At 39.1% G+C, this 19604-nt stretch overlaps 1 protein-coding gene across 1 annotated transcript in view; it reads left to right on the forward strand.

Annotated features, from left to right (window-relative positions):
* The first annotated feature begins 334 nt into the window (after positions 1-334).
* LOC133502444 (tumor protein p53-inducible protein 11-like) overlaps positions 335-19604 on the forward strand; it is a 44592-nt gene continuing 25322 nt past the window's right edge. Inside the window, exons 1-2 of the mRNA XM_061823241.1 lie at positions 335-630; positions 9678-9759. The gene's annotated coding sequence lies outside the window, so the exon portion shown is untranslated. The remainder of the gene's footprint in view (positions 631-9677; positions 9760-19604) is intronic.

Here is a 19604-nt window from a genome sequence, read left to right on the forward strand (position 1 = left end):
TACCCAAAATGTTCATTATGATCAGGAAAACAGAATATGGTCAAAATGGCTCATTTTTATCAAAAACCTTGGATAAAATAAAATCATGTAAAAAAGGGTGATTTCACATTACAGTGTTGTTAGTCAGAAGAGCAGTGTGCAGGATTAGCCAAAATTGATGTATACTATTTGACTTTTTTTTTTTTTAATAAAATGAAGGGAATGCCTCATTGTGTGCGCACTAATGTTTGACCACATAAAAGAAGACCTCAGGTTTTCATTATTCTCTACATTTTCATGATTCTGATGAGATCATGGGCTAACGTAATATTGAGGCTGGACTTGACAAGCGGGAGGCCATTTTAGCAGCATAACGATGTCCTTGCTCCTGGTATTTCCCCGTGTCCTGCTACTAGTTGATGGCGGCGCTCTTATATACATTACGGTTTGTTTTCATGTGGGTGTTTAAGTGATCTCTGGTTATTACGGGAAGCGGGAGCTCTTGGCTGGCTTCAGTGGTGGAGGTGGTGTTGAGTGAAAGCTCGGAGCGCGACGATGTTCCTCCTCACTCTCTGCGGGGCTCACTCGCTGCACTAAGCGACCACCGTTTTCCTTCGGCAAGACTCGGGGTTCTGCTATGCTCCCTAAACCGTAAGTTACTTTACTTTCTTCTTCTTGAAATGTTCCTCTCCCGTAACGGCGAGTGTATCTTACGGTGAGCTGAGCGATGTGTTAATGTGTGCGTCCGTGAACGTTTCGTTGTGACTGCTGGCTAGAATAAGGCCAATTTACTTAAGGAGCATGCGAGATATCTTAATTATTCCTCTATACAGTATTTTTGGTCAAGGGTTCAGTTGGTGTGGCGTTGAAGTTTATGTCCAAGAGTGGGATACCATTGCAGGACGAAGTTAAGCATAGGAAGGAAGCCTTGCTTAAACTCAATTCGATAACCGAGCGGCAACTAAATATAAAGATACAACGCATGTCAAAAACTAGTCGACCAGGCGACCATTGAGTCTTTGTAAACTTGTTCGTTTGTTTATCTTGTTTGGTCAAACGTACTGCAGCACCGTGACACCACGCCCTAGTTATCTTAATTAGATTCACGGGCAATAGTAGTTTTTGAAGAACTAGTTATGAACTTGTTCAATTTTTGTTTTCTTATTGGTGATTATCTATCTATCTATCTATCTATCTATCTATCTATCTATCTATCTATCTATATCTATCTATCTATTTTCCGTATTGCTTCTCCTCACAAGGGTTGTGGGAGTGCGGGAGCCTTTTCCAGCTGTCTTTGGGTGAGAGGCGGGTACACCCTGAACTGGTCGCCAGCCAGTTGCACATATAAATAACCATTCATGGTTACATTCACACTTATGGGAAATTTAGAGGCTTCAATTAACCTACCAATGCATATTTTTTTTGACATGGAGAACATACAAACTCCGCACAGGCGAGGCCGACTTTAACCCGGATCCTCGGAACTGTGAGGCAGATGTGATAACCAGTCGTCCACTGTGCACAACATTTCATCGGCATTGAAACTAATATTTTTCTGAGTTAGATACTTTATTTTAAACACTGTACTTCACGAATTGACATAGAAGTACATGTATTCATTCCATATAAAATGCCTTCATTTGAGGGGTAATTTATTTATTGGGGCTGGATTTCTTGGAAAATTGCATTTACACAGCAATATGACAGGAAAAAAGGGGGGGGGGGTGGCATGGTATGAGCAGGAGGCATGCATGATGCATCGTGGGGATATTCTGCAGTTCAGGTCTGTCATGACTTGTCCTAAGAGTTGTTAAGCAATGCTGTAAAACACCTTCATTACATTAATCTGAATGACGAAACTCTTGACGTTGTTGATTGTTGTTTTCTGATTTGAGACCACACTCTCAACAATATTGCCTTCAATGCACGTCTCTGCTTTTGTATGCAATGAAACAACCTGAGAAATTATCGACTCAGGATGGGGGCTTGGGTCAAACAGGTGCAAATCAAAACATCCGGGAAGCAGCTTTACAGCTTTTCACATTTCTAATCACTCCAACAGACAAGCACTGATGTGGAATCAAAAACAGTTTGTAGGGCAACATTGGTGTTACTTGTTTTGTCTTTATCATGAATCAGTCTCGATTACCGTGGAAGCGGTCAATGGTTTTGCTCTAATAATTAATCTGCGGTTAGGAGTCAACAAATCATCTGTATTCTTTGGGTGGGCAAGGGGACTTTAATTGCCTGCAACCATGTAGAAAAGATAACTGTACTTCCCTCTGCTCTTTTTTTTCCCCCTATGTAACAACAAAACATTGTTGTATGGCTGCAATATTTGCTGCAATCTTTCTTAGCTGCCTCAAACCACAAATCGGTCAGCTGCGAGATCGCAATGTAAATGAAATGCTGCTGGTTTTGATGTAATTTTTAAAGGACAGTCATGAAAAATCTAAGAGAGGTGCTCAACTTACCCGATGACTCGGTGAGAATAGAGAGGTAACGTTTGCGGCGGTTTTCTAAATTTATCCATGCTGTCTTCAAGATATAGGGTACATATCACCGTCCTATATCTTTACCCCTGATTCAAGGGAGAGTCCTATCCAATTCCTTCTTTTTAACTTTAGTTGCTACCACGAGGCTCGTAAGCATGAGGTGTGTGTGAACAAAAGTTTGACCCCTCCTGTCACTACACTGAGGATGTCAAACTCATTTTTGTCGCATTGTAGTTATGGTTTTCCGCAGTGAGCCGTTATGACTGTAAGCCCGCGACTAAGTATGATCATATAATAACATTTACACAAAAAAATTGAAAAAAAGTCTTCTTTTGAAATCAGAAGTCAGTAAAATATTATTTATTAAACTATTATTGAATTCATTAATAACAAAAATTCTTGTACTATCTCAACAGTTAATTGATCATTTGACAACACATTGATTATTGGAGTGAACAATAGTTGTATACATATCGTGGGACTGAACAGGTGCAAAGAATATCATGTAAACTTGACACTACAGAGAAGAGTGTAAACAAGCCTTGCAAATTTGAATGGAAAAAATACAAACAAAAAAAAACAAAGTTGTACAAAATCAGGTTTCAGAATTTGAAAAATAAGGGCCACCTCTCAGCTCTTGGAAGCTGCGGGCGTGTCGAATTATACGATGTAAAATCACATTAGAAGGCTTCAAGATCAAAATTGAATTTTTGTGGACTTTAATGATTAAAATAGGCACACAAGTCAATTTACTCCCATTGTTTATGATGTGTCACAGTCAAAACATGGTACGTGACGACAGCAGGACAGTTGGACAGTCCCATTCATTTGTATCAAGTTACCCACAAATCTATGTCTCTGGTGAAAATTAACAAAACTATTCCTCGTAAAATACTCAGTGCAGACTCGGGTGGTTGTTGATGTTCAGCTTGCCATCTGCCCGAGTCTTCAACAAGTCAGTTCATTGTTTTTCAATGCACCAGTATCAAGTTACCCACAAAGCCATGTTGTCTCTGGTGAGAGTTTACAAAATTATTTGTCATAAAATGCGCACTGCAGAGAAGAGTCGTGGTATTGATATTCAGTTTCCCTCCTGCGCTTGTCTTTAAAAAGTGAATCCATTGCTCTTTTATTTACTTGTCTCAACATAGCTTAGTGCCACTTTAATACTTGTGCCACAATTTTCTATGACTTCTGATTTCAAATTCATTTTGTTGTTGAGCATATACAGTGTGTAACAAACAATTGCCAGGCCAATTGTGTTTATGAAGGATTAAGTGGGAAGGTGACTTTACATTTATACAGTTTTCATAGTCATATGGGCCCTCGAAAGAAAACCATAAATACGATGTGACCTGTGACAAAAAATGAATTGCCAGCCCTGCTTTAGGACTGCACACAAATTTGGTCGTGACTCAAATTTGGATTCAAGTGGGCATGAAAAAGCACAGTGAATCTGAATTTTTGGACTTGAATCAAACTGAATCTTAAAAGTTCACACTACTTCATATTGATGACCTACAAATGCTGCTACACAGTGTTTACTTAAAAATAAACAAACAGAAACAACAAAAACAAAATACCGATTAGATTTTTAGCCAGTGTTTATGACTAATGCCATTTTGGCTCCAGTGGGGATGGAGATAGACTCTTTTGCCTTTTATCGAGAGGATGAGCTCTCTGGTTAGGCATCCGATAGCCATGCCTAGGAAGCTGCATCGATAATTATGGCAGTGCAATAACTAAAGCTGGAAAGTAGCCATCGCTAGAGGGGATGATGTTGGGAGAATGAATAGGAGAAACTTCAAGAGGATCCAACACAATGTGGCAGATCCAAAATATTCACAATGTGTACACCCGACGCCATCTTCACTTTGCAGAGTTTCTGCATGTGCAACGTAGCTCTATAGAGATTGGTCGAAACTTTGTATTAAGTTTGTTTGGGGGCGGTGGGGGGGGAAAACAAATCAGCTAATGGAGGCTTCTATCAGCCTAGCTCAGTTTAGGTGAATGGAAAACAGGAAATTGGTCCAACGGAAGCGAAAAAGAAGCCATCGCTTGATGAAATGACTAAAGCACCTTGAATGGGAGAAAGCTGATCCAAAGCAGTGTGGCAGATGAGAGCAGCTTGGTGGCCAGCAGGCTAGCTGGAAAGTTGACATCTTGGTATGCAAGGATTTATGGCACCAGTGGGCGCAACAAAGACCAGGGATTCTCCCTTCGGCCAAGCCACAACAAGGGATCCTGCTTAAAGTGAACCATTTAAAATCTTTCAATATCGAAATGAAGCAGCTTTTTCTGTGATCTGTGAGCCAAAATGTGCCGGCGTCCTCTCTTCCCATTTGAATAGTTTTCAAACCATCACAGTGGGTTTTTCATTTGTCAGACTATTATTTCGGGGTAGTAAGATTAACGCATCATTTAGTTGCTAGACATTAACTACTGTCAATCTGAATACTGAATGGAGTTGTGGGGGTAGAATTTAAAGTCCCCATGAAGTCAAAATGGCGTCTAAATTCAACACACTGCAGTTAAGAGGGTTTGTAACAACACTGCCAAATTTGAATGGTTATCTCCAAGTATATTAAATGAGGCTTAAAGAAAAAAATAAGCCTTTCTCTCTCCTTTCGAACACTATGGGCTTGTTTTCTAAATGCACTAAAACTTCGCACCACTGAATTTAAGGTCACTTTAGTCTCCTGCGGTCATGCAGTCGACAACGCCCACATTGCATCACTTGACCTGTGCATTGCCCTGTGCAGTACCTCTGTGTAACCTGCAACTCACACGTTAAAAAAAGTGGACACAGCTTTCTCCGCGTAGCTCTCGTGATTGTCCCGTTCATCTGTGGATTCTTGGTTCATCGAAACAGGACCCATTTTTTTTCTTTTTAAATTAGGAAACCAACATAAAACTGCTTTTTTTTGGCCCTGTCAAATAGCAACAGCCTAAAAGAATCCATTTCAGTGGTGCTCTAAAATAAGCAAGCATAATTAGAATTTATTACAGGATTTTTTAAAGCCAAACTTAGTAAACAATTCTTTGTGACTGATTTCTTCAGACAAAAGTTAAATCCATGTAGTACACATACAAATATGATCCTGTATATGTAAGCATGAGTGAAGCTTAACGTCTCTTGTCATCTTGGTGAGTCTGTGGTGGCATCTTAAAAAAAGACTTCATAGATATTCAAAGTTTCCATAGGTGTGATGTCATGGTCTCCTTCTGCATGAACCTGAGCAGGACAAAGTGCTTCTTACTTGTTATGCCAAATGCAAAAGTAGGTTGCGCATACACTGGACGGTGGTGAATGGGTGTGCTTCAGTTCATCTTAAAGATGCCTTTCAAAATGTAAATGTTAGTGCATTTAATCATTCAAGTCATCTTAATGGGCAAGTTTTTTTCTGTTTTCAGGTCGTATTTTTCCCATGGAACATTTAATTACTGCATCACCATAACTCTCGCTACCAATGGTCCAATTTGTGATATGATATTGTGACTTACAAAACACTCAACTTGCCTTGGCAAATGGAACCACATTTTTTTTTTCTTTCACTGTCCCTGTAGCCTCGGGATAGACTGACAATGGACAATCCTCATTCAGCTCTCCAGTTTACTAATGGCACTCATGTAAACCAACAACGCAGCAAGCTCTCTGATAGGCTGCATTCCCACTAAACACCCAAGTACCCAATTCTAATCCAAATCTGTTTACATGTATTTTCAAGTTACCCATATTCATTATCATTGTTTACCAAAGGCCCAAAACAATGCACAGATTACTTTTTTATTTTTTTGACCAAACATTTCGTACAAGAAGGTTAAAGGCAAGAGACAGAAAAACTCGAGTGATGAGCTCCCTTCACTGCAAAAACGTTCGATCAGATTGCTCTGATCCCTTTGCTTTCACAACCTCTAGGGGTTGGTTATATTTAATCAGTAATAACCAGGATTCTCATTTGATTTCTTCTATTTTGTTTATTAACATCAAAATCTTTTCCCAGATTGCACAATTTTTTTTGTCTAAATGTATTGTTTAGCCTGGGCATCCTGGAAGTTTCCACTGATTGGCAGAGTTAAGCATAAGCATTTGTAGCTGACTGGTTATGTGTCTATGCAAGGCAATGAGGCATATAGCAGCTCATCATACGGGTAAGGCCCCTCAGGTCCTTTTGAATATCCTTGAAATAGAATTGAAAATTAAATGGGGAAAAAAAAACAGCACAGTGGATGACTGGTTAGTGCTTCTGCCTCACAGTTCTGAAGACTGGGGTTCAAATTGCCTGTGTGTCATGAGCAAGGCTGGACCACGGTCAAGAGGGGCTTGGCCTGGCCACAGCTGTTTTCCATGTGGACTCTAATTAAGACTGTGTATTTAAGTCTGGAGTTTTGTTACTGGCGTTGCCAGTTTGTTGCCTTGTGTTAGGGAGTTGCAGTCACTGCCTGAGGAACTCTGTTTCTATGCGTAAGTTAGAGTAACCCTAGTCACAAAGATTCTGTGCCCTTTTGTTTGATCCTATCCTGTTGAATTTGTTAGTTTGCCCCATAGTCATCAGACCTTGCTGTATGTCTTTTGGATCCCCCCTAGCCCAGCATTTCTGTGCCTCTTTCTTGTTCTGGACTGGTTTTTGGTATCGACCAGTTTCTGGAATAAAACACATTAAACATTATGCCTCGGCCTCGAAGTCCTGCATTTGGGTCAGTCACTGGACCGTTTGTTCATGACACTGTGTAGAGTTTGCTTGTTCTCTCCGTACCTGCGTGGGTTTTCCGGTTTCCTCCCACATCCCAAAAACAGCAAGACTCTAAATGCCCATAAGGTGTAATTGTCAGTGCGAGTGGTTGTTTATTTCTACGTGCCCTGTGATTGGCTGGCAACAAGTTCAGAGTGTACCCGCTTCCAGCCCAAAGATAGCTGGGATAGGCTCCAGCACTCCCCATGACCCTTGTGAGGATAAGTAAATCAGAAAATGGATGGATGGATGGATGATTTAAATGAAAAAAAATTGAAAATGACATATTTTTTTGTTTCATCTCCAACTTCAATTCACAAGATTGGTCACTATAATATGCACCATCCATCGTACTTTTCTTTGATTATTTGCAATACGAACAGGGCTAGTAGTATTTATGTGGCAGCTCAAAGACAAGCTTTCCAAAGTCGCAAAGATAATTCAGTATTGGGCATTGCTTGTAAGGTTTGAACTGATTTGAAAACACGAGGACTACTTTCACAATGGCTTGTTTGGCTGGATAAATAGTGCACTTGTTCAATGATACATAAACTTGCACTATAAAACCTTTATTTAGGTCAACACAAGGTCTTATGATGTGAATAATCAAGTATTTATATAAATGCAGTGGAGCTGCAGAAGAATGGCCATTAAATTGGAAAATTACAAATTCGACCAAAATATTAAAACAAATTTTTTAGAACTATTGTTGGGCATGTTGAAATGCAGACCTGAGGACCTCTTGAGACTTCAGCCCAGAATTTGTCTCACTGAGTGTTCAACAGTTTTTCTTTATCTTTTGGAACGATGACTCTTAAACACCACAAAAACTATGTGATTAGGACAATTAGAGAAGATTTAAAATAAGTGGAAATAAAAATACTAAAAGCATTTTTGTAATGGACCGTCATTGTTCTTGACAGTATTATGGCTAAAGCAACTAAGTCCACAATAATTCTAATGAACAAAAGAATGGAACAGAAATTGAAAAGTCAGCTGTATTTATTGTGTATGTATAGTTTGTGTGAAGACTCCCCTCCGAAGTGAAAGTAGTAATCTCGCTCTTCATGTTCGCCAAGGTTGCCATCCTCAACATGCTATCGAATTCAACGTTGAATTTGTCTTCTTCTACAGCAATTAACTGCTTTTTCTTCACGTTTATCTGCATTCAAAATATTTTTGTAAAGGTTGACTAAATCTATTTGTTTATGGCCTTTATAAGTTCACCTGTGTGTGTGGTCAAAGCTTAACAATTGATTTTCAATGCTTAAATTGCGTGAATTTTGTGGAAAATTGTCTGAACCCCTCCAAAGAGAGTTAAAGATTTTGAGTTTCCATGGCCCACAAATCCACTTTCATATATCCAATTTTTGTTACAAGCACCAGTTTTCAATATCGGAGGCTTCCACTTCAACGTAGAAAGGCTTTACAAGAGTTATTGCTAGGATTGAAACAAATATAATTTTAGTTGAAGTGTGCAGTGGCCTATATTTAGAATCATCTTTCTGTGCTGCCTTGCGTTTTGTCTGCTGGGAGTCTTTGTATGAGCCGACATGGATCATTTTTTTCATGGCGTCTTGCCTCTTAATTCCCTACAGACTGCATTGAAAGTTTGTTAACTGTGGCTTTAATAATGACCCTCCAACAGATGTGCATGTTTTTTCCTGTGGACAAGATTAGCAGAGCTCAGACCATATGCTGCTTTCTATGACGCTGGCACTTTTATTGGAACTGCACCCTGCTCATGTCATTAATTCTAGCAGGGGGAAGACACACAAGCAATTTCATTTTTCAATGGTGACAAACCAGTGTGGACAATATTGTGTCGTCTGTTTGGAAATTCGTGTCCTTTCTCGTGTAGGTCCAGCTGTCTCCAAATCTGGCATTTATTGACTCGACTTATCATGTTGGTTAACTTGTACTGTACTTTTGTTTAGAGGCACAACAAGTAATCGATTTTCAGATTAATCAACTACTATTTTGATAATTGAGAGAATTTGTGCACTTGTTTAACTGAAAATATTCTGAATCCTCTGAATTTCATCTTCTCAAATGGAAATTTTGTCAGATATGTTGTCCTCCACTAATCATTTTTACCTTTAATAAAAATAAAACATACAAACATCTACTTTTTCTTTGGAAAACAATCAAAACCTTTACCCATTTTTTTGATGACTTTTATGGACCATATTATTAACTGAATCACATCTCAGTTTATATTTGTGCATTTTCTACACTGTATATCTGAAATAATGGCCTATTTTTTAATCAAGTGGAAACTACAGTTTTTTTGAAATCCGATTCATAGATTAATCGAGGGAAAAAAATAATTGACACAATCGATTTAATAAGCTAACCAATAGTTTCAGCCCCTTGTTTGCTTCCATCTATTCATTTACTGTATGTACTGCTTTGTGATTAGTTTCCAGTTAAATATTTTAAAACTTGCTCTTATCTGGATTAACAGGTAAACTGCTGAGGAAAACACCGGAAATTTGTTACCAGATACCTGCATCAGCGTACCATTTCATATCCCATCTCTACAATCAGTAAGTCAATTTAGTTCCTTCAAGGAGCAATGATCACTGGAAATTACTTCCTCAGTTTGTTTAGCTTTACTTGTGAGGGGTGGGGAGGTCATTGCTTTCTTGTTCCACTGTACTGATCATTGTTTGTGTGAGTGAGTGGTTTCACATTCCCGTTTTGCCATTTGGACAAGGCCTTCAAGCCACTTTCACCCAGAGGCTCGTGTATTCTTTCATCTAGCATTTCACCTCATGACATAATGCTGATAATTTTGAGCTTCTGTTTCTGATGTTGACATTATTCAAAAATTCAAAGAATGGAGTTTGTAAATTGTATTTACAACCCACTCTAGATCTCATGGTGAAAGGAAATCCCTCATTATTTAGCTGTTACACTCTTAAATTACTAATTCTGGAACTTTAGAATCAGATTTGGGTCTAGGTATTTTTAATCCATGAAATGGAGTTTCCAAAATTTCAAAGGCAATAAAAACATTTTTTTTTTCAGTTTAAGAGCTTCTACTAACTGGTGTGTTAATGATTATAGAAACAGATGGTTTATTTGGCCAATAACAAATGTTTTCATGCTGTGGTGTAAATGTTACATTTGGCGTGGTATAATAAACTTGTAAAAGCACTGCTTATATTTGACTGCTTTTTCCTCACTGAACAGTTGGTAAAAACAGTTGCTGGCTGATTGCATCCTTCGTCACTGAACTTTCTGTGCTCATCTGGAATAAGCTTCTTTGAAGCAGCTTAACCATCAGACATTTCCAAATAAACAATTTTCTCTATTTTAAAACGGCTATGAAATAATTTCTTGTTTTATTCGGAAGAACTGGTAAGGAATGACCACATTACAATAATTGTGTGGCATATTTACAGTACAGTGCATGTACTTGTGCATCAACATGTCAGGGGATGGCTCACTTCGAGGAAGTGAAGTACTGTAATTTCTCGAGTGTAATGCGTCTTGAAGTATAATGCGCACCCCCGTTGACCTAAAAAAATCAGGAAAACCCTTCTACCAATGTACAATGCACACCACCAATTTGCTGCTTACCCATATGCTTAAAATATTCTGAATTATCTGTATTTATATTTTAGGTTTGTACTTGTATTGTTTTTCAAAAAACTGTCCATATAGTAATCATTGAGCATGTGCTGATGTAGCACTTCTTTCGGCTTATCCCGTTAGGGGTCGCCACAGCGTGCCTTCTCAGAATAACGCTCATATTTGTTAAGCACAGTTTTTACGCCGGATGCCCTTCCTCACACAACCCCTCTTGGGGAGATATATGTGGTGTTGTAGCGGTAATATAATCTTGGGACAGGACATGCTTGTCTTGGTCCCTGTAATTGTCAGGACAGAATCCCTCAACCAACAAAAAGAAATGCTTAATGATAGTATAACATTTTATTAATACTGTTGATAACACATATTACAGTCTTTAAATAAATAAACTATTTAACACTGTTTAACTTTGTATTTAATATTTGTGCATAAAAGATTTATGCATAGTCTAATTTATCCTCTACATTAACACATCCTTGGCCAAGACTTCAAAACAAGCATCTGACTCATCTCCAACCTGAAAAATATCCATCGTAGCTACCTTTGGTGCATCGCTGTCGAATTCGTCGACGACTTGGTGCGGTTCTGGTGCTTCCTCCATTAAATCATGAACAGTGATCCTATTTTGCTCCCACAGCATGTCATCCTCTGTGCCAGCCATGGCATTTGTGAGGAAATATTTTTTTTTAATCCAAAGAGTTTTGGTTCCGCAGCGCAGCCTCTCGCTCTCCATTCGGCTACAATTTGTAGCATATGACACTGTGGTGTCAGGTGGGTATCAAAACAACATGAGCTCAAACTACGTAGAAACGACCTTAATGGGCACATTAAAAAAAAAAAAAAAAAAAGCGACCATTTCAATTGTGTGTGTGCGCGCTCCCATGTTTTTTTTTTTTTTTAAATGTGTCCATGACGCTCGTATTACATACTTTGAGCTCACGTTGTTTTGAAACCCACCTGAAACCATTGACGCAAGCTATCGTTGTTTCGGACTGCGCCGCCACTTCCAGGTTGGCAACGTCATCGGCACGGCTGATGACACATTTCTTTAAAAGCAAATGTACAACTAGCTGTTGCAGTCAACATTTTTTGTCTTAGTTTAAGTTGAAACAAACTCATGGGCAGTCGTTCCTGATATTTGGCGAAGTAGCAACAAACATGCGATGCCAACGATTGTAAAATGCAAGCTCTCTGAGGAGCTCAGAAAGCTCAGGTTGGGGGCGCACATTACTGTAATATAAATGTGTAAAATCAAACATCGTATCTAAACGTATACATATACCTTTTTTTTAACACTCCTTGGACCTGTACACAACTATACAATGTGATTAGATTTTTAAATTTTTCATCCATACCTAAATATAATGCGCTCTATTAACTTTTTTGAAAATATATTTTTTTAAAATGTGCACATTGTTTTTGAGAAATTACGGTATACCAGTCTTGAGCATGTGTCAGAGTTCACGTGAAACATATACGGTTTATGTGTCCAGTGCAGAGCTGCCAAATGTTATGGAAAGTCGGTATAGTCAGGAAATCACTGAAAGTTGACTCTTGTGTCCATAACGCTGATTGTTCTGGATTTCAGTGTCTGACATTACTGGCACGCCTTGATGTTTGCTATTTTTTTTAACACCCCCCGGATCCCAAGCCGTGGTGGTAAAAGTTCTCTTTGCATCCAGTCAATGCAATGTAAGTCCCTGATCACCACCTCCATGTTAGCGAAAAACCTACATTTCTTACCGTGCTTTATACACTTATCATTTACGACGGGGAGTTGAGAGTAGGAAAAGACCGGAAAGCGTGACTCTAATCAGTAAGCTATCATCTTGCTGTCTCAAAACATAAAAATAAGTGATTTGGTGAAATAACCCACTAGTCACACAGATATTGTCATATGCAGTGAAAGCAGGGAGCACGCAGAGGAACAATTGGAAAGATGGAGACATGCACTGGAAAGGAGAGGAATGAAGATTAGCCGAAGTAAAACAGAATATATGTGCGTGAATGAGAAAAGTAGAGGGGGAAGAGTGAGGCTACAGGGAGAAGAGATAGCGAGGGTGGACGACTTCAAATACTTGGGGTCAACAATACAGAGCAATGGAGAGTGTGGTCAGGAAGTGAAGAAACGGGTCCAAGCAGGTTGGAACAGCTGGCGAAAGGTGTCTGGTGTGTTATGTGACAGAAGAGTGTCTGCTAGGATGAAGGGCAAAGTTTACAAAACAGTGGTGAGGCCGGCCATGATGTACGGATTAGAGACGGTGGCACTGAAGAAACAACAGGAAGCTGAACTGGAGGTGGCAGAAATGAAGATGTTGAGGTTCTCGCTCGGAGTGACCAGGTTGGATAGGATTAGAAATGAGCTCATTAGAGGGACAGCCAAAGCTGGATGTTTTGGAGACAAGATTCGAGAGAGCAGACTTCGATGGTTTGGACATGTTCAGAGGCGAGAGAGTGAGTATATTGGTAGAAGGATGCTGAGGATGGAGCTCCCAGGCAAAAGGGCGAGAGGAAGACCAAAGAGAAGGTTTATGGATGTGGTGAGGGAAGACATGAGGGCAGTTGGGGTTCGAGAGGAAGATGCAGGAGATAGGCTAAGATGGCAAAAGATGACACGCTGTGGCGACCCCTAACGGGACAAGCCGAAAGGAAAAGAAGAAGAACCCACTAGTCACACAGGTCTGGTTGGAGCCATGTTTTCACGGGGAGTACTGTAATCAATTATAAACAACAATATATCAGGCCAATTAATAGTTGTTTACCATAAATATAAAATAATAAATGTCTACACAAGATGCCACGTCTGAACCTGATGAATTAGTACGTCAATGCCCACTTCACCTCTGAACGGGGACAGGTTAAAAGTACGTTTTCATGATTAATAAATATTTGTAATTTCAACCTTTATTGTTCCCACAATGTCTGATTAATTTAATACATTGATAAATAGCTGATTTTACCCAGTAAGTGTCAGATGGATCTACGTAGCCAGTGCCGTTCTGCCAGTGACTTCCTGCACAAGCACAAGATGTGCCTGGTGGTTGTACAATAACAAGACCTCAGTACAGGGTATTATTCAAATAATTATTCTTTGATTGGCAGACCTCCTGCGAATTTGCCAGTTCATCTAAAAAATATCTCGCAAATAGGTAGCAATATTAGGTCATGTCACAAAATCTTTTAACAAATGAGACTGAGTAGCTTGCTGTTGGTTTTATTCACTCTTAAATGGATCAAAACATGAAACTGGCTTTAACAAAGGAAATAAACTAAACAAATTGGTCCAGAAAATAAATTCAACTTTTTCTGTGATTTAGAGATCAAGCTCTTCATGCATGAACATCAGACATACTGTGCAGGCAAAGATTTGCTGCTGGCTAAGGTTGATTCCCTCATTTGTTGCTGTGTAAACTCTGCTGAGCCCTCATGACATTTTGGGAATCAGGAAAACCTGATTAGCAAGCTGTGTGCCTGTACTCACATTTACCAAGTGGCCGCTTTTGCCTATATGGATATGAGAATAATACAGACCATGTGAAAAATTTGAAGGCAGAGAGGGCCACTTCGGCGGAGGTCTCTATGGAAACATTTAAGATGTACAGTATCACATTTCAGCGGCACGGTGGAGCAGCTGGAGAGTGTTGGCCTCACAGTTCTGAGGACCGGGTTTCACATCCCGGCCCCGCCTGCGTGGAGTTTGCTTGTTCTCCCCGTGCCTGCATCGGTTTTCTCCGGAGACTCCAGTTTCTTCCCACATCCCCAATACATGTATTAGTTGGAGACTCTAAATTGCCCATAGGTGTGGTTGTGAGTCTCCGTGTGACCTGCAATTGGGTGGCAACCAGTTCAGGATACCTTACCTCCTGTCCGATGACAGCTGGGATTGGCTCCAGCATTCCTCCGACCCTCGTGTGGATAAGTGGCTCAGAAAATGGATGAATGAATATCAGATTTCATGTGAATACTAAACAAGGGCATATCAGTACACTGTATACCGTCACAATTCTATCAAACCAACAGTCATCAGATTAGCTCTGGAGGTCCACTGACTGAGTCATTTCAGTCCACAACAGGATGTCTGATCTTCTAAATTGTCAGGAGCTGTGTCTGTGAAGGCTGTGCCTAGATCAAAGCTTTTAATACTCAATGGAGATTCAACACTGTATTTAAGCCATCTAGAGTGCAATGGTAATTAATGAATATGAAACAAGCTCATTAAAACCTATTTATTCACCATGTCATCCTTTGTTTATAGATAAGTTGTGGCTGTTTATAGCATGAAAATTCTACTCCCCCTATAATTTATTTTGTTACCTTATATTAGCTTATATTGTCAAATTATAGGTTGTGCGTGAGATAATAAATGCAAACTCCAAATTTGAATGCTCTAAAAGTTATGCTATTTGGAAGCTGAAGAGATGAAAGACGTTGCACAACAGTTCAGTTGAGTGTTTTTTCTTAGGCTTTATTTGTGATGGTAGGAGTGACTCCAATGAGAAGTTGCGATATCTGTAAAGCTATTGCATGTAATATTTGTCAACCCCTCGGCTGGAATTCTCTATTACAGCAACAGAGCTGTTGCCACAATATGACGAAGGCTATGCATGTGATGTTCTTTGTCTTTGATTCTACATTTTTATTGTTTTTAAGTACAGTTGGTGCGAAAAAAGATGGAGTCTTCATGATGTCCATTAGGCACCTTGTTGGGGTGTTAAGGAATCCTCGGAAAGATGTGTTGCCTTCGTTTGCGTCAGTTGTTTTCTTTTGACATCAAAGCTTCCCCATGTTTATGATAGACATCAATTTGAATTATACCAGGCAGTGTTGCATTTGTGCATACATTGTTCAGTGCTGAACTTCATGTATAGTATTTGTCAGGCATCCTGTTGGGCAGCTAAGGTATCCTCAGAAAGACATGTTGACTTCCTTTGTGGCGGTTATTGTTTTCCTTTGCGCAGTAAATCTTGTAGGATTTTTTTTCTGCAACAGAAATGTAAAAATAATATGAATTTTTTTTTTTTTTTTTTAAACGATCTGAAAACAAGAAGCCGTGCTTCACCCATTGCTTAGTAAAATATCTGGTCAGTCATTTCCGTTGCGTCGTTTTTGCCAAGTGGACCAGCATGGGAATGTCACCAGTCGACACGAAATATAAAAGATTAGGTACTGAAAAACGTTGTTAAATTATGGTGTCAGAGGAGCTGATCAGCATTATGTGGCCTCTTCTTGTGGCTCGTGTGAGAATTCCCCCCACATACGCACTTTTTTTCCCCTTCTTTTTCTTTATAAAAACATGTTCGAGAAAAAAGACATTGTATTGTAGATGGTTAATATTCATATGGGTGCTTTGTCCCTGTTTCCTGTGATATGGCTTCATCATTTATCAGTGCCAGAAGGAAATGCTTAGTTCTATTGTGCCAAATGCGGAAGTTAATTACTCATACCCATATATCCTCATAGCGGGCAAGTGAAAAACTATCTGGGGAGAAGAAAAATACACAGCTACGCAGACGTCACAAAGGACAGCCTGCCCGTTGGATGACTGGTTGGCACATCTGCCTCACCATTTTAAGGACCTGGGTTCAAATCTGGCCTTGGCTGTTTGGAGATTGCATGTTTTTTTTCTGTCTCTGCATGGGTTTTCTCCGGGTACTGTGGTTTCTTCCCACATCCCAAAGACATGAATGGTGGGTCAGTTGAGGACTCTAAATTACCTGAAGGTGCGAATGGTTGTTTATATTTCCCCTGCGATTGGCTGGCAAACAGTTTAGGCTGTAACCCGCTTATCGCCCAACGATAACTGGGATAGGCTCCAACACGCCTGAGATCGGAAGGAGGATAAGTGGTACGGAGAATGACTGAATGAAATATTCATAATGTCAAATTGTTTGTTTTCACAATGGAGTGTAATATCATAGTTCCATTGGCTAAAGAACCATACAATCCATTCAGGAATATTGTCATTGTAACATTTTTACACTTTGTCGCAATATATGCTATTACCCTATTTGGATGCAAATTACACCATTACGTGAATTTTATGTCTTATTGCATAGCCTTACATTCTTGCTTTTTTAACGACAAATTTTAGGGAATTAAGGTAAATCTTTGTTTTGGCAAATGATTGAAAACTGTTATCCTGACATTCTCACACACACACACACACACACACACACAAATTAACGCAGGCACAGGGAGAACATGCGAACGTCACACAGGTGAGGCCGGATTTGAACTGTGAGGCAGATCTGGTAGGCAGTTGTCCATCATGCCACCAAGACATAAAATTGAATAAATTAATGAAAATGGAATTCCAAGCAGTCAATATTTTGTCATTTAAAGCTATTCAAAGAGTGGCTTTTCAAAGTTTCCTATTGTATGTGTAGTCATTGAAAGTTAACATAATGACTAATTAGCACTGATACACCTTTTGACAGGGCAACCACAACTCGGCTGACTCGAAAACATATGTTGGGCTCTGTTTAGATTACCTTATACTATATCATTAGCTTGACAGTATGTGTTGATGAAGAACGTTAAAGTGAATGAAGAGTAGTCTGATGGGAAAAATTGGAAGTTTAAAAAAAATACATCAAGCAGCATCCAGGTGCAACCTTCAAGGTTCCGCTGAACTTCCACTTCCAAAGAAGTCCTACCCAGCTCATTTGTATTTTAAGGGCTCTTCATCCAAAGAAGGTAATTCACCGTGTGAACCACTGGAAGCAAAAATTTCAGCTCTAAAAGCAGCAAATAAAAGGGACACTTGAATTTTATGGCGCGTCCGGAGAAACAATTTTTTTCCTTTAGGTTTTTACAATTGTGTTTCTGCCTTGGTCTCCTTGCTTCACAATAACAGCAATAATTAATGACGTATGCATGCATTGACAGCATATCGACACATTTCCGAAATTGTGAATTGAACTGTTTCAGCCTCATCTCATTTAAATGATACTTTACATAAGCTTAACATAAGATCTGCCTAATATAGTAAAGCTCATTGAGAAGACTTTATAACAGTTTTGATGATTAAATGCCTCTTTGATGTTCAATGTGAATGGTTTGATTAAACATACTTATTCAAACCACCTGAAGAAGCCGATTCATCTTGGCCAACTTAATTTTGTTGTTTGTGTGTCTTTCTAGTTCCAAGATGAGGACATTTCAAAGACAATTTGCTAAGTCCTCTAAACCAGAATTAATTGAATTCTCCTTTGGCACAAGTACTGTATGACAAACGATCTTACCCTCGTACATACTCACTCCCCCCCCCCCCCCCCCCCATACCTAAGGCCTTTGTCCATTTATGCAGCCTTTCAAGATCAAGCTTGGGTTTTTGATGATTTTACATTATTTAGATGTCACTACTATATTTATTTGCTACCACAGTAAAACATTGGCACTTTTTTTCAATGGAAATAATGGTGACAAAGTAGTCACAGAATGGCAAGCAACAGAAGCATATGTAGTTAATGTGTATGTGTTGCTGCAGCGGTGAGGATATCTGCTTAATGATACTAAGTGGAAATTAATTCCTGTGATATTAACACTTGAGTTATTCCAGCAATAATTACAGGCTGGTGAGCTATTTCTATGGGGTTTGTGGGGCTGGTTATGTAAATCCAGGTTTCTTTCAGAAAAGCAAACGTAGCCTATCAAAAAATAAATATAAAAAAAAATTGTACAATATATAATTTTATTCTTTGCATGATTTTTTTAATCTTACACAGGTACAAAATGTTTGTATTTTATTGGTTGTGACATCCCCCACAGTGCAGAAATCCAAATGTCATATTTGTTTACTGTCTCATGTAGATGGTCAAAAGGCAAAACAGTCCTGCAGAAGATGGAGACAAGAGCCAGAAACAGAAATGGAACACTTACTGGTCCCTTAGTGTTTTTGAACAGTTGCTGGTTAAACAAGTTTTGATTTTGGTTTTGGAAGTGAAACAATTTTAAATCAATCCATCAGATTTGAATTGGATTTACCATAAAGTGAAATAGTTTGACTAATTTTAGAAATTGCAAACATTCCTTTCATTGTTATGACAGACTTAATGCTGATGCTCAGCTGTTAGTGAATATATAGTACTTGTGATGTGTGCAAATTCAGTGATTCCTCACCCATAAATGGGTGGCTTAAAATGTTCCTGACTCTTATGAAAGCCTCTTGGTCTGTCATTTGAACTAGTGATTACCAGCTTTCCTATGCCAAGCCATAAACTTGATAGGCAGACAATGTCGGACGCAGATTGAGCTCTGAAATTAGTTCTGCTTGTCATCAAGGAGGCTGCTTAGCAACCAAGTAGCGCTTCCACAAGCAAGACTACTACTTCTGTGCAATTCACATATTGTAGTTTTGTGTGAGACAGAACTCAAATATGATCTCCAATATCGACGAAGTCTAAGTCTTCTGTTGATTGAGTGCTGTCATTTATGCATGACTTTGGATGCAAAGTGAAGATTTTATTGCCATTGCCGTTCAGAGGCTACAGGATGTAGGCAGAAAAAAATGTTCATTTGCTTTATCGTTAACCCATGGACATGAACAGAAAAGAAATGTACCTTTTGTAAAATATTTCTCTCATACTATAAAAAATTGTCTTTCTTTAGAAGAGGTAAAGTCATAAAAGCTTCTTAGCTTCAAAATGAGTAAACTGTGCTTTCCTCAAAAGAAAACAATGTAATTGTCTTCAACTAATGAACATATAGTACATGACATAATGTCTATACTGTATGCACGTCAGTACATATCTTTTATAGCCACTTGGTTGTTTGTCTCGATGTGCCCTGTGAA

The sequence above is a fragment of the Syngnathoides biaculeatus genome, chromosome 6 (assembly GCF_019802595.1).
Source record: "Syngnathoides biaculeatus isolate LvHL_M chromosome 6, ASM1980259v1, whole genome shotgun sequence".
Taxonomy (NCBI): Eukaryota; Metazoa; Chordata; class Actinopteri; order Syngnathiformes; family Syngnathidae; genus Syngnathoides; species Syngnathoides biaculeatus.